This window comes from Dermacentor variabilis, chromosome 10 (assembly GCF_050947875.1).
Source record: "Dermacentor variabilis isolate Ectoservices chromosome 10, ASM5094787v1, whole genome shotgun sequence".
NCBI classification, from domain to species: Eukaryota; Metazoa; Arthropoda; class Arachnida; order Ixodida; family Ixodidae; genus Dermacentor; species Dermacentor variabilis.
In genome coordinates, this window is record NC_134577.1 from 101,176,982 (window position 1) to 101,204,386 (window position 27,405).

Below are 27,405 nucleotides of genomic sequence, written 5' to 3' on the forward strand. Positions count from 1 at the left end.
TTCCATGGTATGAAAGCTATGATTTTTCGAAGCAGAAGCACCCCAAATATTCCATAAATATTTTTTTCTATTGTTATAAAATTGCGCTTACCTATACCAGTCGGGCGGACAGTTATCTCTGCTGCTGCGACATATTATGCGTCTGCACACTTATTTTCAGCTCTTTCAAAAAGATAAGAATACCACTCTTTAACACGTTTCAAAAACGTTTATTTTCTCTTTGCATTTTGCTGTACTTGCAGCATTTTCCCTTTTTTTCCACAGTGTACAGCGTTGTGCACTTTAATTACATGTGCGCAGTGATGACTTCGGTCCAACACCCATTCTGTGTTGATTCAGCTTATATTGAATGTTTTGCTTACTCTGATTGCTATGGAATGTTTGTCTCTCAAATAAATGTATAAGAGACACATGTATTCCCTCCTAACGCAATGGCCCAGGGACCATAAGGATCAAGATCTGAAAGGAAATTAAATGTGGTTAAAATGTATGGCTCTGCTGTTCATTTTGCATTTTGAGCCCGCATGCTAATGAACAAATGCGAGGTGCCTTTGGCACAATAACATTGCTGAACATGCAGAGAAATTCCTGCGAGAAGTTGTTTCCTCCGACTGAGTATGAGCCCACTGTTTCATCTAGAGGCACATTTTTAAAGGTCAAATATCTTCCTTCCTTCTTTGCGTCAGTATCGCGCAAATTACCTGCTAGAGAGTGCCCACCGTACTTCGCAAATACGAACGCGGATCCGTCTTTGTGAGAGAGAGAAAATAAAGCATGGCCTGATCTGCAGATAGGTCAATCAAGAGTAGTTCTGGTTGGCTACCTAAATATTCAGGATAGTAAAATAGACATTTCAACTCATTTTTTATACCTTAGTTGAACAGAACAGCAGCTAGGCCGTCGATTTTTGTTGCAGAAACGCTTAGCGGAAAGACTACAAGAGGAACACAAACATCGCCAGCTTGCAAATAATTATGAGCTAGCGCTTGTTAAGTTCGTATCTTTCTTTTCCGCTAAAAGTTTGTGAACAAGAATCGTCTGCTATGCTAAACTGGGCCAACGCCGTAATTTGGCGGCTAGGCATATTTTTGATCTTTACCGTATGAATAGGATGGATGTTGTCCCCGTGACTCGTCTATATTGCGGTCTTACGCGTGCTAGCGGTAGTTGATCCTAAAACTATCTAGATTATTATCAAGATTAGCCTTCTAGAAGTAGCATTCAGAATCACACGGCTCGTCTCATTTTCGCTAAATATTCCAGTCATGGCACTTTTACGAACATAACGCTAAATTAGGTGACTCTTCAGCACCTCTTCTTTTCGTCTTTGACTTTCTTTATAATATTTACCATACTCACCTCGTTTTGAAGGGCATCGTTTTCTTTGTCTCATGATAAATTTACCCTAGGTCTGGTTATAACTTCAAACTTTGCGTACGAATCTTTTCAACCGCTCGTTTTTCCATAGCGCATGCCTCGACTGGAACCTTATTAGTGCCGCCATTGCTGACATTCACGATTATAAAATACTGCTATTCTGCCGCGTACCATATTATCAATAACGCTTTCCTATATGTGTTGTATATTCAATAAACCACTCATCTCAAACAAGCCTCCGACCCTTCAGACGATGAAAAATGCAAACATAACTACATAAAAAATGAAGGTTGAAGTTGACTTAAGGAGAAATGCAGCAGCAGCAGCAGCAGCAAGCAGCAAGCAGCAAGCAAGCAGCAAGCAAGCATCAAGCAGCAAGCAAGTAGCAAGCAGCAAGCAAGCAGCAAGCAAGCAGCAAGCAGCAAGCAAGCAGCAAGCAGCAAGCAAGCAGCAAGCAGCAAGCAAGCAGCAAGCAAGCAGCAAGCAAGCAGCAAGCAAGCAGCAAGCAAGCAGCAAGCAAGCAGCAAGCAGCAAGCAAGCAGCAAGCAAGCAGCAAGCAAGCAGCAAGCAAGCAGCAAGCAGCAAGCAAGCAGCAAGCAGCAAGCAAGCAGCAAGCAAGCAGCAAGCAAGCAGCAAGCAGCAAGCAAGCAGCAAGCAGCAAGCAAGCAGGAAGCAGCAAGCAAGCAGCAAGCAAACAGCAAGCAGCAAGCAAGCAGCAAGCAAGCAAGCACCAAGCAAGCAGCAAGCAGGAAGCAAGCAGGAAGCAAGCAGCAAGCAAGCAGCAAGCAAGCAGCAAACAGCAAGCAAGCAGCAAACAGCAAGCAAGCAGCAAGCAGCAAGCAAGCAGCAAGCAAGCAGCAGCAAGCAGCAGCAACAAGCAGCAAGCAGCAGCAGCAGCACTTCACTTCACTTCACTTCACTTGGTGCCCATTCGGTAACAATAATGGTCCACCGATTATATAACCAACACATTGCATGTCCGGCCCAGCTCCATTTCTTTCTCTTATAGTCAATTAGAATATCGGCTACCCCTGTTATCTCTGTTATAGAGATGGCTGTCTTCTTGTTTCTTAATTTTATGCATAAAATTCTCCGTTCCACCGCTCTTTGCGGGGTCCTTAACTTGTTTTCAAGCTTCTTTGTCAGTCTCCAAGTTTCTGCGTCATATGTCAGCACTAGTAGAATGAATTAATTGATTTTACACCTTTCTTTTTAATGATAATGCTAAGCTTCTAGTCAGGATCTGACAATGTCCGCCGAAAGCGCTCCAACCCAGTTTTTATTCTTAAAGTTTCCTTCTCATTATCAGGGTCCCCTGTGAGTAATTGACTTAGGCAAACGGTCTTAAGTCAATTCGTTTGTTTCTTTTTCCGTCTATTTATCATTATTTTTGTCTTCGGCATAATAATTTTCGACCAAACTCTTACAACCTCTCTGTTAACGTCCTCAGTCATTTGTTGTAATTCGTCTACATCGTTGCTGAATAGAACAATGTCATCGGCAAAGCGAAGGTCGCTGAGACATTGTCCGTCGATCTTTACTCCTAAGCATTCCTTCTTGAATAGCTTGAATACCTTTCAATCACGTAGTGAATAACATTGTAAAGATTGTGTGTCCTTGTCTGGCACCTTTCTTTATAGTTATCTTCCTGCTTTTCTTGTGCAGAATTAAGGTAGCTGTAGAACCTCTGTAGATGCTCTCCGAAATATTTACGTAAACGTCCTGTACTCCTTGATTGCGTAATGCCTCTATGACTACCGGTAGCTCGACTGAATCAAATGCCTTTTAGTAATGTATGAAAGCCATATAGAGAGGTTGACTGTACTCGGCAGATTTTTCGATTACCTGATTAATCACATGGATGTGATCTATTGTAGAGTATCAATTCCTCAAACATGCCTGTTCCATTGGTTGACAAAAGTCCAATGTTGCCCTCATTCTATTGGAGATTATCTTGGCGAATATTTTATATACTATTGGAAGTAGGCTCATGGGCCTATTTTTTTTTAAATTCTTTAATATCTCCTTTTTTGTGTATTAGTATAACGTTTGCATTATTCAAGTTCTCTGGGACCCTTAAAGTCGATAGACATTTCGTCTAAAGGGCCGCTAGTTTTTCAAGATTATATCTGCACAATATTTGAATTATACGACTGGTAGTCCTTCTACTCCTACTGCTTTTCCTGGTTTCATCTGCTGCCATGCCCTTCTAACTTCATCGCTAATTATAGAAGGAGCCTCTGTAACCTGTTCATTACTGCTTCAAATGGGGTATCGTGGCTGCTTTGGTCACTGTACAGGTTAGCATGAAAATTTTCGGCGGATTTTATTAAATCTTCGAAATTGCTGATGATATTACCCGGCCTATCTTTCAGTGCATACATCTTGGTTTGTCCGATGCTTAGTTTCGTTCTCACTGTTTTCAGACTGCGTTCATGTTTTACTGCTTCCTTAGTCTCTCTCACGTTGCAATTTCGAATTCCCCGTATTTTGTTCTTGTTAATTAGTTTTGACAGTTCTGCGAAGTCTATCTGATCTCTTGAGCAGGACACTTTCGTTCTGTGTCGATCCTTTATTAAGTGCCTTGTTACTTGGGAGAGCTTACCTGCTGGTTGCCTTGGTGCCTTACCTGCCATTTGAATTGCTGCTTCTGAAACCAGCCTAGTTACGGTTTCATTCATTGCCTCTGTGTCATCTTCATCTCTCTTTCTAAGGCTGCATATTTGTTTGCAAGTGCCTACCTGAACTGGTCGGCTTTTACCCTTACTGCGTCTAGGTAGGCCTGTTTCTTCTTCAATTTTACTCTTTCTTTATTCAAATTGAGGCCAATCCTATCCTTCACTAACCTATGATCACTGCAGTTTGCCCTACCTATTACTTGTACATCCCGCACTACGCTGGGATCAGCAGAAATTATGAAATCGATTTTATTTTTTCTTTCCCCATTAGAGCTTTTCCAGGTCCATTTTTGCTGCCGCGCTTCCTGAAGAAGGTGTTCATTTCTCGCAGTTCATTCCTTTCTACGAATTCTACCAACATCTCTCCTAGAGTATTCCTAAAATCCACGCTGCAGCTGCCTTTTCACCAGCCACCTTTTCCCCCACTTTTTTATTGAAGTCGCTCATGGCTACAGTACACTGAGTTTGCACTTCTCGCATCGCTAATTCACCATCTTCATAAAACTGTTCTATTTTTCATCATAAAGACTGGTGGTGTGAGCGCAGGTATGCACTACCTTTATTTTATACTTCCAATTCAGCCTTATTAGGAGCACTGCTACCCTCTCACTGAAGCTGTAGAAGCCGTCAAAGTTGCCGCTGCGTCCTTATTGATTAAGAATCCTACTCCGAACTGCTTCTTATCTGGTAGTCATCTATAGCAGAGGACGCTGCCATTTCTCAGCACTTGATAAGCCTCACCAGTTCTTTTAACCTCACTGAGGCCAATGACGTTCCAAACAACGCCTGATAGTTCCTCAAAGAGTCCTGCTAGGCTAGCTTTAGTCGAGAAGATTTGGGTGTGAAACGTTGCAAGGCTCAGTTTTTATTGGCGGCCTGTGCGGATCCAGAGATTCTTAGTACCCTCTGCTGCGTTACAAGTCTGACCGCCACCTTGAACAGGTGCTCGACAGGGGCTGGGGACTGAGGGCAATTGGGTAATGGAAGAAGTCATTTGGGGGGGGGTGGAGGGAATGACCGAATACTGCACAAGGGAGGCCAATTCCTGTTCTGGTGAGGCAGTGTCTTGTTGAATCTTAGCGGGTCCCCGTAATGTAGTTGTACCTAGATTACTATAGCCCCACTTGCACTCGACGTCCTTGCCGCTGTCAGGTGCCATTCCAAGACAATCAGCATATAGTGGCGGCCTACTTAAATTACCACTAAAAATATGGAAGGGTCAATAGCATTGTGGGAGACTGCGGGGCGAAGAGGTAGCTCGCCGCAGTCGCCACTGTTTATTTAGGCCGGCCAGCCATGGTGCCGCGAGATCCCGGGAGGGGTAGACACCGCTGCCGTTCAGGTTGAGTGCTATAGCGTTTTCTTTTCTCGCACAAGCTGCACGCCAGCCTACCTTCTTATTCGCCTGCTTTCGAGGCGACAGTCGCGCCGTTACAGGGCCCCCCTCCTAGTGCGAAGCGTCATTGAAATAAATTCCCACGGTAAAGTCCAGGTAAAGTGTGCATATAGTGGTCGCCATTGGTAGTGTCGGGTTCAACTATTCCGAGAGAGATGTTCCAGGCAGCACTGATAGCGTAAGTTGTGAACCAGGCGCAGCCACAGTGATGCCGTAGTGCGAAATCGCTGCCTGCCACGGATTTTCGTCGACGCCCGCGTGTGTAGAAGTCGGAGCTCCAAAAGTAGGCCATCTGACAGGTCGGGGACTTGCGTGGAGATAGCGCAAGTGTTCGTCACTTACGATGTAGACATAGAAGTGATGCTCGAACTGACGACGTCAGATGGCAGAGCTGGTACTGTAAAACTTCGGTAAGCCATGCATTCGCGGAACATGTGAGCAAAAAACATCGGAAGGCTCGCCTGCTGCTGCTTGCGATGAAACCTCGGACGCCGACTGCATCAAAGTTGCGATGTTCGCTTAAGGCATAGCGAAGGTCGTGCTTATGGCGTCGCCGTGTTTGCGAGAGTGCAATTTGTGCCTAGCGGAGCCGGTGGGAGAACCTCTGAATTGGTAATGAGTGAGGTTCCTCCGAATGAAAAGCCGACAGCTTGCAGGAACTTCCAAAGAAGGAGAGCGGCTGGCCGTAGAATAGCCCAAAGCGCTTGCTTTGTGCCCAATGAATTTCTTGAAAAGAGTTCGTCGCGCAGCGGCCTTTGAGCTGTTAAGGAGATTCAGGGAACGAGTAGAGGTTGGACGCTGCGGTCGGCTCGTGTTGAAGATCAGGACGGATGCTTGCAGGTGATGTGGGACGACAAGACGCAGAATGACGCAACTGTTCAAATGGCGAGAGCTATTGTGAGTGAGCGCTTGATGTGACGTAGTGAGAAAGGACGGCTGTCCGTGAGTCCATGTAGAGGTAGGAGCCGGGTTGTGGCAGCCAGAGCCAGTTCTCGCGCTACATGCACGTGAGCCCTCTTGTTCTTCGCCGGCTTCGGAGGCGATAATCGTGCCGCAACATGGCCCGCCCTGTATGAGTGTTTGCTCGTGACCACAGTGTTTGACAGAGTTTGCATAGCGCGGCCTCTTCTCGGAGAGCGATTCACCCCTGTAGAAAGCCGACTGTCGTGCCGGGAGACGTACGGGCCCATTTGGATAACCGGTGGGTACCTGGGGGCTGCGTGGCTTTGAACCCACGTCCTCCCGCAGCCGACAACTAGGCCAAGGCCTAGTTGTCGTCTTCGTGGCCACTGTTTATTTAGGTCGGCCAGCAATGCTGCTGTGGGATCGCGCGCCGCTACAGTATCACTCATATAAAGGAACGATATATATATAATCAGGGCACTAATGGGCGCGCATTCCCACCAGATGCACCTCTAGCACCTGAATTAAGGGATAGTCAGGTGACTGTCCATGAATGAGCCTCCACGAGAAAGATAACAGACACTTTCGGAATAACGTTTGAAACCAAACGTAAATGCATTACGTACGTAGGCAAATTGCGCTTTCCTCATTGTGCATGCTCCGAATGTTACTAAGTTTCGGTTGTTTGCGCGTGCAATTAGAACATACGTTATTTGGAGAGTTTAACGTTCGTAATATTTACGTGCGCTAAGAAATTGCATGGCCTAACATCATGGCACCTATGGGTACAGCTTCAACATGAATTCGCGTGGTGGCTACGCTTGCACTCTCTCTAATGGCTAGTGACTATATCAGTGTGCTTTCACATCCTATAAACTCACCTGAAACGTTAGTTTGGAGCGCATAGACCGTCCATTTTCTGATATCGTCCGGCGATACGTCGTGTATCCCTACCAACACGCGTCCGAATAGCAACAGGATTGTTCCAAGAGGATTCACTTGGTTTGGGTGTCTTTGGCACGACGCACCAGATTTCACCCTTTCTTTTAAAGTCTTCTTTACGTATGCGTTCCAGTACGTTAAACTAAAAGTTTTTAAGGAACGCCCAATATAACGCCAAGCAAAGGTGCTTGCGTTTAAAGTACGTAAGGCTAAAATCCCATTGTAAAGCTGTGTATATTGGCTATTTGCAAACTCATTAGTTAACTTATCACTTCACACTCCTCTCACAAGCAGGATTTAGTATCGCAATCGATTGTTATATTAAATTTCAATAATTACCTACAGCATATATCCACATGATTTTTGGTAATATCGTCGTGATTAGCTGTAGTTTAATACCTAATTTAAGTAAGTGATCCCATTCATTCGGCGCGTTCGTGTGTATCCGTAATTTCTTCATCTACAACAAACGTAATTATGCTTTAAAATTCGCTTTTAATAAAATTAATAGCACGTCATTAACACTAGGACTTTCCCGCATCGTTGAAATGGAAGGGGAATGTCTGCGACTACATAAATATCTCCATGCAGAACTCTGGGACAGTTTGCAACATCTGAGCTGTTGCATTTGCATACTTCAGGATTTAGAGTAAGGGTAGGGACTCATTTAATGTTTTTGTTAAGGCATTCTTCCCAGTAAAAATGTCCTGTCATTGACAAAATAGTCATAGGACGTTCTGCACAAAATATTATAACATTGCTGCGTGAACGTCGAGGTTCGATGAGCTACTCACTCAATCGTGCATGGCGTAAGCATACATTACACGCTGGCAGAGGCATTTCTCATTAGCTTCTTATGCTGTTGCCCAATTCCACCGACTCTGTAATTGAAAGAGTGGACGGCATTATAAGCAGCTCAGTATACCGCAGCACATGGACATTACATACACCTTTCAATTTTTTCCCTAGGTGTTCTTACGTTCAGGGTCAACACAATATACATTTTCTTTGAATTGGTTCTGTTTCGTTTTGATATTCATACCCCCTAGAATTTAGTTGACACATATCACATATAGAACTGTCAGAAAATATTTGTGTTCATTTATTGATGTTTTTTCAGGGGTCCTTGAATACTGGCTGAATTAGTGTCAGATTCAGCGTAAAACATTCTGCTCGCCAAATAAAGCTTCTAAGAGCCAGGTTAAAATAAATAACTGGTCGGCTTATGAGCCATAACTTGGTCGTTACTACTGTGAAATAATTAAGCTGAACATCAGTTAGAACTTGTAATTACGCTTCCTGCAGACAGATAGACAGACACACAAGGAACTTTATTTACGAGTTCCTGAGAAGATTTGCCCTAGGACATAGCTGTGGGCTGTTCCCACGTGGGGACTGGTAGGCCGAGCCTAACCGCCGCATCATGGGCTCTCTGGACAGCTCAAGTTGTCCGCGAAAGTTGTGAGCTTCGTATGGCAGAGCTCCATTCTTCTTTCGGGATGCGATTAGGTCCCTATAATGAGTGGCATCGCCAGAGCATGTGTTCGAGATTGCTAACAACCCTACAGTCGGGGCAAGCAGAGCTGAAAGCCTCTGGAGTGATCGCATGAAAAAGGGCCGCGCTTGAATGGGACTTCCTCCTACCCAGGTGATAGTGCCAGTCGTTTCGTTGAAAGTAGTGAGAGTGTCCCACACTCGAGAACCCCGGAATCTGGGCTCAAGCCTGCCCCCGCGCGGTGGGTCAGTGTGCGTGCTTGGGAGTGTGCGATGTCATTCAGATTGGGGAAGGAGTCAAGCTGGGGGTCGAGTCGAGGTGCGCAGGAAACTATGTGATGGTGCGCGGAGAGATTAGCGTGTTCTTCAGGATCTTGTGAGCCTCCTCAGTGATGGAACCTGCAGAGAAAGCCCTCACCTCCAATCTCGAATCAGTGAAGATTTGTGACGTGCTGTTATCTAGGAGTGCTATAGCAACTGTGACTTGTTCCACTCTGGTTGTTGGTGAACACTTATGGGAAGCCGCATTCACTATCTATCCGTTGTGATCAATGAGGGCAATGGCGAAGTTAGATGAACGTCCATCTTGGGCTGCGTCGACAGAACATGCCGAATAGTGATCGTCTTTGGTACGCTCGAGGAAGGCGAGGGCTCTTGCCCTGCGTCTGCCTACGTTGTGTTGAGGATGAGCATTACGGGAAAACGGTGCAACCCGTATGTTGTTGCTTTGATCTTCTTAGATTGGATACTTCAGCTCTTCCCTGAGGATAGGGTCGATCCCAAGAACCACCAGGATCTTCTTTCCAGCCCGAGTACAGGATAGACAGGCGGGTTGGGCTGACTCTTGAGCCTCGATTATCTCGTCCAATGTGTTGTGCACTCGTAGTTGCATAAGGAGGTCCGCGCACGCCCCTAACGGAATTCCTAGTACTTTTTTCATACGTTTTATCATGAGCGAGTTGAATTTTTTCGTCTAGGAGTTATACCGATTGTGCATGCTCGCCACATAAACTTGGCAAAGTCTTGGCTGTGAGCTTGTTGAGCTTCCTGCAATTGAAAGGAAATCGAACAAAAAAAATTCTTTGCAATCATTTGGCCTATTATTAAATTCTGCCCTTACCTATAGGGCAGGCCTTTCAAATTCGAAAGCGACCAACATGCCTTGTGTTGGCTGGCACATTTAAAGGGCACTTGAGAACACCTCGCACGATGGAGACTTAGACTGCATGAATTTGAGATCGCCGTCTTCCACAAGCCCGGACAGAAGCCCTCTGATACTGACTACCAGTCATGCGCCCCCATTGATCCGCAGCCACAAGACGATGACAATGACAACGCCTTTCTGGGAATAATAAATTGCCGCGGTTGATCGCGGTGAAAGGAAGTGTATCGAGCGATAGCTTTGTTTTGCTTGCTTTGGAAAAGGACGAGACGATTGGCTTGCATAGATTTCACTTTATTGCATGTGTTGGGTTAGGCAAGAACGATACTACTGTTTTGCAAAGCGTTAATCATGTTGCATTTACAATTGCAGCAAAAGACAACAAACAGACGCTGTTCGTTGCTGTCGGCGCTCTCAGGGCGAATGCGCAGTGAACGTTGATGTAGCCAGCGCCTCTGGCGGTGGCGGCGCGAAAGACTGACCTTGCAATAAGCTGGCTGTGTCCCAGTTTGACCTTGCCTTTGCTTGAAGGTCAGATTTACGGAACCAGGCGTTTTCTGTGTTTGTACCTGGTGTAGTAGAGCTATTGCTCTGAATATCATGAGCCATTCCGCTCTGTGAAGGAGGATGACCTGCGAAGCTGGGCAGCATCCGAAAAAGATGCGACAGAATTTAGAACAAAGGTACGAACACATTTACTTTTTACATCCGCATTCATTCGTGTCATACATTCCGTAGATACAATAGTGTTGTCATTTAGCCATATATTGAAACAAAGTATTTGAGACCAACGTCGCCGCACCGAATGGTGATGGGCCAGTGCCGTCAGCGTCTTAACATAAGGAGGGGTAGTGTGGGAACGCTAACATGATGAGCGGCATCGGAACCACCTCTGCAACAAGGCGACGAACGCGCTAGCAGTGGCACGAGCCATTGCTGTTTATGATAGCTTTTGCACACCAAGATTTCTTGACGGACACGAAAAAATGCATGAAGCCCTAGCCAGACAAAGCTTCGCAGCAAAAAAAGTACGCGCACGTCAATTAGGTCGGTATACAGTGACATTCTCTAGTATTACGTGCCAAACCAACGTTTTGGTCATGAAGCACGCCGAAGGGGGGGTCTCGGAATATTTCGACTGCCTCGGCATGTTTAACGTGCCCCAATGCACGGGACATCGGCGCTTTTATGTTTTGCCCGCATCAAAATACTTCCGCCGCGGCTGGCATTTCAACCTGCGCGCAGTGCTTAATAGCGCAACACCAAATCGCCTTAGCCACAACGCAGGTGAGAAATGCACTTCCAAATGAAGCGCCTATTATCGTAGCGCCGAGTTGCGTCTCCATTTTGCAGACCTTCGTTGATTTGCCTAAAGAAGAATCAACAAATCACAGCCACGTTGCTCATGGGCCCCAAGGTTGCTGTATGATGTTTGTGCAGCGAGCAACGCGGTACGAAGGACTCCACAGAACACAACAAAGAACGAGAGTTTAGCAGTTGCATTTGAACTGCTCAAATGGTGTAGTTACTATCAGCGCCTGTGACTGTACGTGAAATACCCGCGTGCGCCGAAATTTCTGACCGCCTTAAAGGCTTTAGCACGCGGCTTAAGGGTTTTAAAAAAATTGCGTAGGCGCCACTGCGCTGGCTGTAAAGAACGACGCCAGTTAAATTAGATCGCTTTGTAAGATTTAAGATAAAGCGTTCCCGCTGTGAATGAAATGTTTTGCAAATGTTTGCGCGCTGCAATTATACAAAAATCCGAGGCGTAATTCCATGATACTGATAAAACTTAGTCTCAGCAACTTTGGCATATAAGCGATAGAGAAACTTTACAAAAGGAGGGCGGAAGTCCTCGGTGACTGCAACGGCAGAATTTACCCTTAATTATCCCTATAAGTGCTATGCAGAGGCGATGTAACGTTCGATAAGAGATAATTTCGCTAGCAAAACGTCGCACCTCTTTGAGGTTGGAGATCTGACAGGTCAGCAATGTTCACCACATTCAAAAGTGTTGTTCAGAAGCTCTCTAGACACGCATCATGAGTCTTCGAGGAGCGAAGTGCAATGAACAATGATGCGTAGCAGGCAAACGTGATTTAATGCGACTTAAGAGGAAGCTTTATCTCAGGCCCAACTCTGACGTGGCCTATTCAAATACATGTAAAATGCGAAAATGTTTTTCTGAGATGAACCCTGGACCGATTTTAATTAAATTTGTTGCAGTTGAGTGAGAAAGGTAAATGCTAGTGACTGGTGGAAGCGGAATTTAGATTTATGGCCTGATTGCTGTTTAAAAGATTTTCAAATATTCGAAGGTATGAAAGAAATAGAAGCACAGATTTCACAAATTATGGCTCTGCACCAAGAACAGATATTGCGGTTCCGTAAACGGCATCCATCAGATCATCCAAAGCGGACAAATTTGATACGTCAAATTTATATCTTGCATGAATTTGTTAGGTTGTTAGAAGGATTCCGGAAAGTTTTATTTACATATTGCTAAATTTTTTTAGGATTTATGTGTAACATATGAATTTTGTCCGCTTTAGTTTTACTATTAGATGCAATTCACGGAATTGTGATGTCATTCTTTCTTGTTGAGTTAGAATTGTAAACTTGATACTTTTGTTTTCTGAAAATTTTATATTTTTCCCAATTTTTTATAAAAATTTGATGACCTAAATCAACAATTTGAAACCAACATTCACTAGATCTTCTAGTTTTTCCTTCAAATGCAGTAAACGCCGTCAATTTGGTGCAGCGGTTCCTGAGAAAAACGAATTCTCCTTTTACATGTATTTAAACAGGAGCAACCGACATTACGCTTCCTCTTAAGGCACACTAAAGGCAAATATTAGTGAAACTAAAGCCATATATTAGTGCTCAATAATCTCAAACGCGTCAATTTTCTCTCGAACAGAGCCTTAATAACCGACAAATGGAGTTAAATACAGAACACGATTAGACACCACTGGGACGTGTGAATGCTTGCCCCTTGACGAAGGCACTCCGCATTTAAACTCTGTCGCTAGTACTGAACCACTCGTTGCAAAAAAAGAAAGAATCATCCATGTATTGTATCATCAGACGAATTAACATGCTGCTTGCTCAGTTCTTATTTTTAGAAAAAAAAAGAACTCATTGAAACTACCCATGACAATGACGCGGCCAGTCGAATGGTTTCATTTTCGCTCGACTCTGCGCCGCCCATGCTTTCACGTTTCAGTAGTTTCATTATCGCGTAGTACGGCGCTGGTTTTGGTGGCTGGCGGAACTCGTACAACCTGCAAGTAGCAGACAATTAAACGGCTATGTGATATCGCGGGATACCGCAACGCTCTACGCCCCTTGACCAGAAAACAGCTGCAGCGGCGAATCCAGCGCTCTGTCTTGGTTTAGTACCGCCGTCTGTCGGGCTCCATTTTGCTAACCGTTGGCAGCAAAGGGTGGTGATGGCCTAAGCAACGTTACCACACCGTGGTTTAATGGCGGGAGATCTGAATTATGAAAATGTATTCGGACCCATTAGATGCAATTCTCTTATAAACTAAGTCTTTTCTAGGAACGAAACAAGCAGTGCGAGCTTTCTGGAATTTTATTCAGAGTCCACGTCGACTTAGTATTAAGTTAATACGGAATTTTCTAAAAATAGCCTGTTGTTGGCAACATAATTCAAGTCCTCGAGCTGGATTATTCAGACAGACCGAAGTTACTTGCACGAGAATTTGAAAGACATATTCCACTGATTACCAGAAATTCACAATAATTTTTCTCAATTATTTACTGAACGGACCGAATTCTAGTTTATGAGTTCTAGCCGGTGAGCTTGCAAGGAGTGTCAACATGGAAATAATGTCCAGAATGATGCCAGTCTGCAGATTACGTCATCAAACTCGTTAAAAGATTACTGCTCTTCCACTAGCTTTTTAAACAAAACTCATTTTATGCGTTGAAGTACAAAAGTAAATCGAGCGCCCACGTATCTGATCCCACACTTTGGGAAATATTATCTTGAAGCTAATGTCATCTTTGAATGTCATTTCAAGTGGATAAGTGCTTCAAGCTCAACGGCTGCAATTCGTAACTTGCAATGCAGGCCATAATATAATTAATTAAGGAATTATTTGGTATATTTTTGTGAATTAGTCGAACATGTGTCTCGATTTATTGCGCTACTAATGATTAGCCTCTGCTAATAATCCTGCTCAAGGACAACAATTATGCTTGCTGCCAGAGGCGGGTTTGAAAAATTCCATAAAACCTGAAAAATTATCACCCCGTCTATAATACCAGCCACCAGAAACTACAAATTAGAAGTTAAATTTCTCCTACCGAGATACATTGGAGTACAGTAAGGCACACATCAAAACTCTAACGATGTTAGCAAAAGCCGAATCTGTCACTACGACGTGTTTGCCGCATGGCCTCTGAGATTTTATCCATGGCTGCAACCAGGTAACAGCGCGATTAGATGACAAAAATGAATAAAAATGATTAAATGACTAGAAAATAGGGTACACCGCATGGCGCTGTAGCGTCTCCTCCTTGAAACAGAACAGCGCGGTGTTCACGGGGACAAGCAGGGAGAAACGACACGGACGAGCACTGTCCGTGTCGTTTCTCCCTGCTTGTCCCGGTGAACACCGCGCTGTTCTGTTTCAAATGTGTATTACCAACTCGCCCAAACGTCTGTTTTAACGAGTCTCCTCCTTATAATGCGATTATCATTCGTAGGGCTGTTTACGCACTGACCGTGGGCTACATATCTATCTATTATCTATCTCTCTATCTGTTATCTATCACCTATATATTGTCTATACTCTATCTGGTTATCTCTCTAGCTATTTTCTCAGAAACCTTGATCTCTGATTAGTTCGTGCTTCAAGGAGTAGCGCGTTTCGCTGCTGTGCTGAGGGATCAGGGTTCAGAACGAAGCGTCGGATAACTTAATCAGGCAGTGGGCATGTGACACTGTGTAGCCATGCTCTGCTCCTAAACGCTGGCTTTGACGGCGACATGAGTCACACGGCTTGCGAGACTGTGTACATGACATGCGTATGCACTGCTCTTCAACGAATCTCTTGCATTAAATGAATCTCTTTTACGCGGGCTTAGAGCACTCTGCATGTACCACGCACTCGGTGGTCAACTTCAACGAATCTCTTTGTACCGACTTGACTGACTGGTTATGTTCTAGGAGGCGTTTCTTGCTCTTCAATGAACACATTTGACGTCACCTTCGGTAACTAGTTTATTGCCACTAAGAATGTGCCTCTTAATTTATTGCATTCTCTGTGCAATCGCAGCTGCGCCCAGCGCCGAATTTATGGTGGCTCTGATAAACGGTTCAAGCGTGTGCAGTGGCATGCAACATGCGGTAGCAGCAGTGCAGCCTGAGAGGAGCACGGCTGCATTTTTACCAGGCAATTTTGCCGCGAGAGATTTCAGCCAGGCGAAGCTACCATTGAAAACGTCTGTATTTAGCCCACGCGTAGGCGAATCGAACCTGCTTCACAATGATTTCACAACAGCCCGACGCTTGAGCAATCTGCGCTTTAAATGCATTGGGTACGTCTGCTTCCATGTTTCCCCCCAAGAATGTGCCACTTTTCAATGAACGCGTTTGACGCCAACGGTTTAACGAGCTGCGCCATGAATTCGTTGAGTAGGTGCCGCTCTTCTATGAGCCTCTCGCCTAATTGGGTCATTGAGTGTGCCTTTGGGGTGTGCGGCCTGAAAGGAAACGACTCCCAGCGTCCGCCTGCAACGACGCAACATGCAGCTGCGGTGCCATCTGTGGACTTATTGGCAACGCCCCGATAGGCCACAGCGTGGTCAGAAAAAAGCGAGAGAGAGGAGCCTTGGCACCCACTCCGCAACTCCTCAGCAAGTGTCAACTTGTATGCTATTCTCGTACCATGATACTAACAAATGTTAAACTTCCTCGATGCTTACGTCCTCATGGTTATCAACTATATAGCGCGGAACTGCAAACGCTGCGGGAAAAACCGTACGTTTGATCGAAATTTTCAGAACTTACGTACCTTACTGAATCTTTAAAGTGGAACGCACAACACTGAGGAAAGGGCATGTTGGCGTATTTTTTTTCCTGTGTACGGCGAACAAGTAGACTGTCACACCTGCAATTGCACGATGCATTAGTCTGGTGCGAGACGTTGGTTCTTGCTCCGGCCCCCCATGATATACATATCTATATAAACTAAAACATGTGGACAAGCGTTAGGATGTTGGCTGTCATGTTCAATTAATACCAGCAGATTTTTTGTGTCAATATTCAATCTTCTCGCATACATATGAGAACCAGTTTGACATTTTAAGACACAATATACAGTAAAAACGAGAGTGCATGATATGCCTATATAGCATGCTTAGTGAAAGCAAGGTTTTCTCAGCGGTGTGCAAGAGATCTCTCGGCGCGCACTGTTGTTTAAGGCAGGCTACTGAAAAGCGCTTTTTTATAATAAATGGAAATCCATACTTGCCTGAAGATTACTGTGTATCAAACGGCTCTCTCCTGATTCTCGGGTATTTGATGTGCCCCCTACGCACATTATACATATGTGTTGGGACAGCACATTACTTTTATCCCTGTAGATGTCATTCGTGGTCCTATACACCAGGATAAGACTGTGCAGTAGTAAGAGTGCAAACGGTTGTTTAATGAAACCACCTATTGTGAAATTTTGGGAGAATCATGAAGCATTCGCTGACGTTGAAACCGTGGTATCTGCGGTACAGTAACAGCATGAGCTCGATGGTAGTACGGCATTGCACCGACGATAAGAAACAGTAAGTACTGCCAAAGGTGTAAGTTCAGAGTGTAACTGTCAATTTGGCGATCTATTGCTTAGCAATCACAAAATTACAACGATAGAGGTGAGCGTGGTCATGGAACCTCATCACGCGGTTCCAGTTCTTCTGCTATATATTAATATCTCGCAAAGCCTAAAAATACACACAAGCAACGCAATCAAATATACTTAAAATAAAGCCGCAACCTGCGTTAAGCGTTTCCAATGAGTCAATGCGCATTATGTGATCGAGGTCTGGCTTCGCGCTATGCCGTATGTGTTAGGTGACACCTTCAGGCGAAGCATATTACTACATTACACAAAGATTAAATAACACAAAGATGTTGAATCATCGTACACCACGCGGAATAGCGCCGCAGAAGCTTTCCACTGAGTTCACAATGGTGATTTGCCATGCAACTCAATATTATATTGACACGTGTACTTCTTTATCTTTATCGGGCGACCACTTCTCACCGCCTAACAAAAGATATCGCGCAGCGCAGGACGCGCCTGCATGTAAAAGAAGTTTCTGGAATGTTATCGATGGTTCCGCCCACTGTCTTTCACCGCAACTAGTGTAATCTGATTGCATGTACGCGCGACGCGAATAGTGTAGAACTTTGTGATGGCAGCTGTTTTCTGCGGGTCGGGGCGTACTCCGGATTTGCTGATGGCGTGGCCTAGGAACAGAACGTCATCGTAAGCGAAGCGGCACCTTTCTGGCTTCAGAGTGAGCCGCTGAGAGTGCCGCTGGAATGCAGCTTCGCGAATTCTGGGGATTGAATTAGCACTCTGCATGAATGTTATCATATTGTAGGTACGTGGTTATTATTATGAACAGTATACGTGGATTTAATCATGAAAAATCAGCTGGGCCAAACCTCCTTTCTTCTTATTATCACATTTAAAAGCTGATTAATGCAGGAGAGTTGTACAAAAGACCAGGAAGAAACAGTGCATAACAGAGAAATAGGTGATTGTGCAACAAAGAAGAATTATCATGTTTTTTGTGACTTGTTGGAACGCGCCCCTTTCCAAATTTTTCAGCGGAGAATGAGGACCCAATCAAATCTAATGACGAGCATCTAGGTGCACATCAAGACAAGGATCGAGCATCAGCAAACGCGCAATCCGTGATGCATCTTCTATCGCAGTCGCTGCGGCAATAAAGGGTGAAACCTTAAAACTTCGTTAGGTGCAGCAGTTAGAAAGACAATTATCTGTCACATTCGGGGTATATATTTTTATCCATTGGGCAGAATTCTGCGCTTTTCTCTTCTCCACTCATTACTTGCAGAGCTTTATTTTTCGGTTGCTATTTGCTGCTTATTCACTATAAGCTCATCAGGTGATCCCCTATGTGATTTATAAACTGTTTATGATCCTCTGCAGAAATGCAAACGGCCAGCAGCACAGTCTTAAGTGCTGTCCATGCCTGCGCCATTGAGGGGCCACGAACATCGTCACCAGTATTAGAGCCCCATTTCTATTCAATCAATGCAGGATTTGACAAGGAGAATTTGACAGAGAACATCGATTGTTCATTTATCCTATCCGAGGACAGTCACCCTCACTAAGTTAGAAAGATCTTTTAACTATCAAGATGGAACATTCATATGGCTTTCCGCGTTTCAGAAGTAATGAAGAACATGCACCGCTGACCTCACACAAGAAGCGAAAATTTATTGCCTTTGAATCGTCCCTGGATGCACTACTCTCTGCACGCCCAGTATGTGCACAGTGCGCCACAGCGGTGATGTGCACACACAGTGAGCATACTCTGGCTCTGTGCTCTGTATGCATCATCTCCAAATTTCTCAGTGCTCTGAAGGGTGTAAGCATAGCACACCCAAGCTACCGTTATCATTTCGCGGTACAAAAATCTCTTTTTGTCTCAGCAATAACTATGGCATCATATGTTCACTTTGTACAAATCAAATTAATTTGCTTGTCAGTTATGAATTGGCATGACACAGTTCGTATCGGGCCCAGTCACCGTCTCGACGGCCGCTGGTGAAGGAACTGTCTTGTGCGGAGCCCCTAAAGAATGCGCACGGCCGATTAGGGCCGTAACAACGCCATAAAAAAAGTTATGCCTACGGGCAGTGCGGCCGAAATGGCGAACATCTTCGGCAAGAACATCCTGCTACGACATGGTGCTGCAGAGTGTCTTATCAGATATAAAGGCACACTTTTTACAGCGGAGATAACTCAAGCCATTCTGGAATACAGGCACACCTGTCACCTTATGAAAACCACAGGCCAGCCACAAACAAATGGCTTTACGGAACGCCTAAATGAGACCCTCGCCGACATGTTTGCCATGTACATCGACGTCCAACACAAGACATGGGATGCCATACTTCGAAACGTAACATTTGCTTACAACACGGCGGTGAAAGAAACAGCGCACATGACGGCATTCAAGCTGATTTACCGAAGGAACACAGCGAGACACTCGACGGTGTGCTACCGCATGTCACTGACTGAAACAACTTCAACGTCATCGCTCATCTACTACGTGCCGCAGAAGCCGGAGAGCTCAACCGAATGCTCATCAAGATCACCACAGGACGGCCAGCCGACACTACAAACTTCGACGAAGCTCTGCGGAAGACGACCCCGGTGAGTGTGTTTGAATTTGGACTTTGATACGCCAACTTGGACTAAATTAAAACCTACTTCGACGTTATTTCGTACCACGCAGGATGTTACGGCGTATTGGCCCAATATTTTATGTGGTCGTGCCGGGCAGCTTCAGGAAATCATAGGATCGCCACTCGCGTCCTCAAGTTGTCCACGTGGTGCCTCTCAAAACATTAAACGCACGCTGAAGAAGTTTGGGGGAGGGCTTCGTCCTGTTGTCATTTTGTAATTTTTCGTTCCTCCCTGTGCATTGTTTTGCCGCTTTTCTAATAGTAGAAGCATCATTAAGATGTTTTTTTAACAGGGTGAACTGACACATGTAACTATTGATCCTTTTTCCGGGAACCGCATTTCAGCTGCCAACGGTCTGCTATTGCTAAGCGCAAAAGACTCCTGCGTGATTTGGAACTTACTCTAACGTTAGCGTTGATTATATCTGTTCTCTGTGTTCTGGCCGAAGGTTGCGAATTCATATTGTATGCGTGACATGACTAGAGTACTTTCTGGAATGTATACGAGCACGAGCGATTAAGTCACAGTCCTCGACGAGTAATATCGATCAGATTTTAGACGACCAACGATCGTGCTCGCCGTTATGATTGTGGTGAGTGTAGCTTGTTTTGGTTCGCATGTTAGCCTACCAAAGATTAACAACGTCCTAACAACAACAGCTTAAGACAATGGGCCAAATTGGTAATGGGATAGAACGAACTCCACAGGCTTTCTGTATCCCAGGAGATCAGTAATGAGAAGAATAAAACCAGCGGGGTTTGTTTCCAAGCCGCCGTAGAGAGTATAGTAAAAAAAGCAGCAGGGCTGCGGTTCATTAGCTATCTTCTCCATGACAAAGCACTTCACAAAGTTCACCTCGGCTGTCGTGTTGGCATGGCATGGGACAAATACCAGCGTTGGCATGGTATTTGTCCATGAATAGTTGCATCGTTGAACATGCAAATACCTCAGATGTTGTATTTGATACACAGTAAGGCAGTGGGTGATGTGATCAAGAGACAGCAAGAAAAATAAACACTGTTTAGTTCTGTGCCTCCAGCGTAGTGAACACACATCGATATGTGTTCGGCACCGTTGTTCGCATCACCGCTCGACGTCACCAAGTGCGGCCAAAGAAAGCGTACCGAGAGATCAAAGTTTGCTTGTTTGTTTAAAGCTAGCTTGTAGCGCAAAAGGAAACAATCGTGCATTTCAAGCAGTAAACTAGGAGATCCCAAAGTAGAACTGTACGGGAGATCTCTTGTTTCACTATGCATAGAAGATGGCATAAACAAGAGCAGCATGCATTCAATAATTTATTGCACGCCGCAGAATGTTGCATACGTACAAAATCACAAGATAAAGGAATAACTTAAGAACTGCGTTCAAAAAAGGTTATTTCGCTATGATTAGATAACACAGTCATAAAGCAGAATGTCAAGATGGTATCAATCGGTGAATTTATAACAATAAAACATAAATGTACGTGCTTAAAATTAACATAAACGCCAAGACTGAAAAAATATATATATATTCTAGAAAGTTTCGCAGAAATGCTAATAGACGCGTCCACAAAAAAAATGAAAAGAAGAAATCGGCAAAAGAAAGAACAAGAAAAGAAAGAAAGAACGCAGAAAATGCAGAACTTCTAAGAATTCTATTTTTAGTTTGCATTTAATGAACTCCAAAGGCGTTATTTTTTTTATCTAGCATTTGCATGCGACGCAGTCATACAACTGAGGGTAAACTATCTATAATTTGACGTGATTTTGGTAAAAGGCGGTTATTTCGTTCTGAAGATGTGTTGTTGAATCAATTAGCGATGTAACACAAAGAAGGGCATCCGTAAATATGTCATAATCAAGAAGCGAGACTGAGACGCGATAACTTATCTTGAATTAAGTACCGAAGGGGTAGAATACAAAGACGGCTATTACGCGGGCAATGTCATGATTTTCATTATTTGGTTTTGAAGACGTTCTAAACATTTGATGTGATTAGAGTATGCATTTCCCCGTGTGGACTAGCAGTGTGGTAAATGGCTACGTATATATTCATCATATAACCAAGTAACAAGATGCGGCGCTAAGTATGCACGTGTTTTTATGAGAACATAAATACCAAATAACACGTTCTGCTGTAATGAACTGACATTACAGTTGTATTTTATGTGTCTTGGTGTCGAGGGGTATACCAAGAAATTTTACTTTTTCATTTATTGACAGTAAATAATTATTCAAATAAACCGCTATGGCAATTACCACTACTTATTCTAGAGTAACTGGATTTCTACGCAGTTTGTTTAAGTACCACGTGTAGATGTTGCAGAGACCATTATTGAGTGCAGATTGCAGAGCGGTTATATACTGGGCCTTGAGATGAGTATGATGTGGTATCGTAGGCATATAATAGGCAGTCTGTATAGATTGGTATATTAGGTAAGTGATTTTTGAATAATAAGAAAAGCAACAGACGTAACGTGGAACCCTGAGAAGCTCCACTGAGAAATAATTCATTCGTAAAATAATGATAATCCACACAGACAACTATGGAACAATTACACAAGTAGCAGCGGAAAAGTTCGGGAGGTGGACCAGTGATGCCGGATTGCTCTAGCCTATGCTATAAAATGCAACGACGTAATGTGTCAAACGCCTTTTTCAGATGGATAAATATAGCCCTTACAATTGGTCCTCGACCAATGCCCTGTTTAATTTTGTGAGTTATATGGGCTATTGCTAACCCAGTTGAATAGCGATGTCTGATCACAAACCAGAGGGTACCGATAAGCCTGTACTTAGTTATTTCATGAGGCGAGTATAGACAAATTTGCAAATCTCTTGCTAACAATTGCAGTGTACAAATGGGACGTTAATTGCAAATATTTCCACTTCTGCCTTTCTGGAAAACGGGAATTGTTTCACCAAGTTTATGTAAGTTTCGAGATACACAAGCACAGAAAATTTTGTTATTTGAATAAGCAAGGACACGTGAGATATCAGTAGACACAAGCTTCATATGAGCTGGGCTGATAAAATCAAGGCCAGGCCTAGTTGGTTTTAGGGAACAAATAACGCTACAGACTTCACGCGGTGAAACAGGACGGAGATGAAATGAGCATGAGCTACGTGAAATAGATGGCACTGCACTAGCTGCAAGAATTAACAGAAGCAATAAAGTGGTCACTAAATGCCTTAGAAACATCAGTATTTCTGGTATATGCATGAACATTCAGGACATTTCTTTGTGCCCTGATTATACTCTTTCATACAAAATACAAAAGTGAACAAATGGCAGGAGTGGTAGCAGCACGATGCACATAAATAATTGTAGAAGTGTTGGGTGACCAACCTGTACAAATTACGTTGAACAGGTTCAGCACGTTTTCGTAGCCTCACCCTTTCGTGCCTTTCATTCGGCGGAAGTAGTACTGCCGCTCAGATAGGTATCGCTTCAGTTGTTCCTCGTCGATGGCGTCAGATACAACAGTATTAAAACTTCTTTCTGGGCGAGTTGGTGCATACTTGACATAAAAATAGTAACAGCGCAAACACATGCAACCGCAACGTTGTGTCTCGTCCTTGTTACTTTGTGGTTGCGTGTGTTTGCGCTGTTACAATTTTTACGTCAGATACAACAATCAGCGTTGTATCTGCCACGCGCCCCAGTCGGCCACTGTAAAACCTGATTTTCGTAGACCGGCTGCTACCTCTACAGATTACAGTGATGAAGCTAGGTACAATGCATAGCTGCACCATCTGCTGCCAAATAGAAGGCACAAAGTCCAGCTGCTGCTTAAGCAAAACTGTCCCTCAAGCACGTGTCGCTTGAGTTGTTTCTCGTCGATGCAAATACAACAATCAGCGTTGTATTTGACATGCGCGCCAGTCAGCTTCTGCAAATCCTAGTTTGCCTAGACCGGCTGTAAACTGTACGAACTACGATGAATAAGTTAGGCATATCGCCGTAGCAGAGGGTGCCTCTGCTGCCAAATGGGTTGTAATACGATTTCTGATAAGATAAATGAGTTGGAATAAAAGGGCCCGTGGTTCTAAGATAATATGCGACGTGGACAACGCAGCTGTGTATTTTTCTATGGTGGTGATCTTGCGGCAATGTGTCAGTCGGATATCTACGCTACGGAGCAGGCGTGCATTGCATTTCCCATTTTCAACTCACAGAAGAGCGCCTATTTTAGTGGGTCGCTCCTGATGACTAGGTTAAGATGCCACCTAATGTATTGCTCTCAAAGTGCGTTGATCAAGAGAGCTACATCGAATAAGTGCATACAGTTTGAGGATCACAATGAAAAAGCAAAGGTCGCGAGTTATTAAAACTTTAACGCGACGATTTGTAGACACATTTGCGCCTTGACGCTTCGTCCTGACTTGACTAAACTGTAGTAGAGGGGCTATTCTGGAGGTAACCAAAGACATTGGAATGAAATATATTATAGCGAAGACAGAAAAACGACTAAAGCACAAGCCCAACACAAACGCACTTTCATAAACCAAACTTATTTTGAATTTAGTTATACTTATGAGCAAACAAGAGCACATACACAACGATTCCAGGCTTATGCAACAAGGATGCATTAGAATACTTTCAGAAAACCAAAGGTGAAATATCAGTGTAGTGCAATGTTGATTTAGCTACCTCTTTAGAGAAACCTCACACATTTCCGGCACCGATTGCAGCGTCCAAATCATTAGAACGGCACAGAACTCTCACGCGAAAGCATGTTCGTCAGAAAAAGCCATCGTGTGTGCTGACCTTCTCTGCCTCCCCTCCATTGTTTTTTTTTTCATCGGTGAAGAAATGACGGGCATCCGCTACCATGATGGGCGAAACAGCATTATTTGTTTCGAAAGTCTGCCCATATGCTCATGATACCTGTATGGCAATCCTAGAAACTCATAGATCAAAGACAGTGACTATTAAGTAGAGTTTTACCACTTACTGTAATATTACTAATGTAGCATTCTTTAAAGTATCGGCATTTTAACATGGCTTCGCCTTCGGTGCTCAGCATACACTCTTGGCAATACAGTTATTAAAAACTTGTGTATGCATGCCTTTAATAGATAACTGTGTATAGTTAGTTAAATGGGGTTTAATGGCACTAAAGCGGCTAAGGCTATGCTGCGCCAAACACGACGTGTTTCAATATCTAGATTATGAAGAAAAAGGCTGTGTTAGTAATCAAAATTTTATGTAAAAAGCCAGTGTGATCTAGAAATTTACTGACGCCACATAATGGGACTAGCGGATCATCATCTAAAATTAGAGCAAGGTCTAAAGGTATGTGTAGTTGATATAAATTGTGCAAAAGTGCTCGTCTGTGTGTTTCAATATGCGTACATGTCAGTAATGTGTATAACTATTAGTGGTTCTTGACGTTTCTCGCATGTTGGTGTGTCTTCTTTCGTAAGTATATAATTATATGTGAGGTGTGTGTGCCCAATGCGTAGTCGGCATAAAACTACTTCGATGAACTGCTGCTGATGATAACATGACTTCCACTCGCCAACTATGGGTTTCATGAGATGTAGCTTGTTGTCGGCACAACAATCCCATTCACGTTGCCATTTTGCCGAACAACTCGCAGCTTTCAACAACAACTTTCACGCAGTCGAACAACTGCGTGAAATCGTAACACGGGGCCAACCATTGTGGTTTCTTGGCAACCTGGAGGACTTCGTGGGGAATGTCATAATCCCGACAGTATTGCTGATACCGAAGGACAAGGGGCGAAATCATCTTCGGTTTATTTGTATAGTGTAAGCGTGAGTTGCATTGCGTGAGGATGTTGTAGCATATGTGTTGCGGGGATGACTGAATTCTGAGTACGTAGGAAAAACTGAATAAGGCTCTGCGCTGCTGTAAGGAGGGTTCATTACACTCGACATATAAACTTTGAAAAGGTGAAGTTCTGTAGACACCACTTGCCAGTCGCAGTCCAAAGTTATGTACTGGATCAAGTCGTTGTATGTAGGACTGTCTGACTGAGCCGTAAACCACGGAGCCGTAGTCTAAAAGGCTACGCACAAGAGACCGGTAAATACGTAAAAGACAGGTTCGGTCGGAGCCCCAGCGCTTATGAGATAGAACTTTGAGGATATTCAATGCTTCATTTCCCTTAATCTCTAGTGTTTTAATGTGGGCTAGGAAGCTTAGTTTGGTGTCAAAGGTTACTCCTAAAAACTTATGGTCTCGTTTCACCGGCAGTATGACGTCATTCAATTTTACGGCTGGATCGCTGTGTAGCCCTCGCTTCTTAGAGAACAAAACAGTAACTGTGTTCTGTGTGGAGAAAGGGAAACCATTTTTGTGAGCCCATTGTGTAAGTTTATTTATTGTGAGTTGAAGCTGCCTTTCCCAGGATAGCAAACATGAGGCACGGCAAGCCTCTTGGAGATTGTCTCCGTATAAAGAGTGCATAGAGACGACGGTATGATCTTGTTAACTGAGTTAATTTTACTATAAAGCGTGTCGTGCTGAGAACACAGCCTTGTGGAACACCATTCTTCAGTTTAAATGCATGAGATAGAACTGGGCCCAGACGAATCTGAAATGTTCTATTATACATAACATCAGCTAGGAAGTTCAGCATTTTACCCCGGATGCCGAGGTCAGCGAGGTCTCTTAAAATTCCATATCTCCATGTGGTAACATAGGCTTTTTCTAAATCGAAAACTGCAAGACAGTGTTGTTGGTGTAAAAATTCATATGGAATTTCATGTTCTAGACGGACAAGATGGTAAGTAGTTGAACAACCCCTTTTATATCCACACTGGTGGGGGTCAATAAGGTTTCTTGATTCTGAAATAAATGAGAGTCTTATATTGATAATGCATTCATATGATACTGCTAAACAGCTTGTGAGGGCAATAGGTCTGTAGCTGTTTGCGGATGTTGCAGCTTTTAGAAATGAAACTACTATTGCCTTTTTCAACTCTTCCGGCATTATGCCAGATTCCCAGAATAAGTTAAATAATTAAGGAGAGCGTCTACAGATGCTTGGGATAGGTGAGCCAGCATGGCGTAGTGAATACGCTCGTGACCTGGCGCTGTGGTTTTCCCTGCAGAAAGAACTCTGTTTATTTCTTGTTGTGTAAGGGGGGGGGGGAATTGTACGGTTCATTTGATGCGCCAATAGTGGGCAGCTTCTGTTTTTCAGCAGACTGTGTGTATTGTAAAAAATTCCTTTGTATAATTCCCTGAACTCGATACATCGCGGAAATGTTCTCCAAGTATATCTGCCTGTTCTTGTATTGTTGTTTGCGTGCCTGGACTCGTTAGTAGCGGTATTGTGTAAGATGAGCACTGTCCTCTAAATTTCCTCACCTGGTCCCACATTCGTTTCGATGTGACCATACTATTATTTGTAGATATATATTTTTGCCATGATAATTTTTCAGCCTGTCTTCTAATGAATCGTCCTTTGGCTTTAGCTTGTTTGAAGTTCTAAAGGTTGCAATAGGTGGGGCACCTCCGTAGTATTCTCCATGCCTTATTTTGTTGTTTTTTAACGTTGGTACACTCCTTCGTCCCCCAGGAGTTTAGCTTTTTGCGCGCAATACCCGATGACTGGAGTATCGCCTTTTCTACCGCTGAGATTATTACCTCAGTAAATTTTTTGTTAACTTCATGAACGCTTAGGTCTGACAAAAGACATCTTCCAGTTTAGAATTTTTCGTAAAGAACGGCCAGCTAGCGAGCTTTAGTTTCCATTGGCGTGGCCTAGTGGTTAGAATTGGTGGTGATGACAAGAGTTTAATGACTGCTGGTAAGTGATCATTACCATATGACGTGTCGAGGGCCTCCGACTTAAGATCATTAAAAAGAGATGGTGAGCAAAAATCTAAATATAAACAACTAAAACTGCGGGAAGCTGATGATAAGTACGTTGGGGCACCTGAATTTATAAGGCAGATATCACTGGATCAGATAAAACCTTCAACTAGCTGTCCTCTTTGGTCAGTTTTGACGCTGCCC

General features: G+C 43.8%; 1 long non-coding RNA gene across 2 annotated transcripts in view; it reads right to left on the reverse strand.

Annotated features, from left to right (window-relative positions):
- Positions 1-209: 209 nt before the first annotated feature.
- The window catches only part of LOC142560856 (uncharacterized), a 63,599-nt gene continuing 36,403 nt past the window's right edge, over positions 210-27,405 (reverse strand). The window contains exons 4-6 of one of the 2 annotated variants that reach the window (XR_012823449.1): positions 16,000-16,095; positions 8,091-8,177; positions 210-459 (exon numbers count right to left, since the gene is read on the reverse strand). This is a non-coding gene — a long non-coding RNA (uncharacterized LOC142560856). The remainder of the gene's footprint in view (positions 460-8,090; positions 8,178-15,999; positions 16,096-27,405) is intronic. The other variant, XR_012823450.1, reaches the window with a different exon arrangement.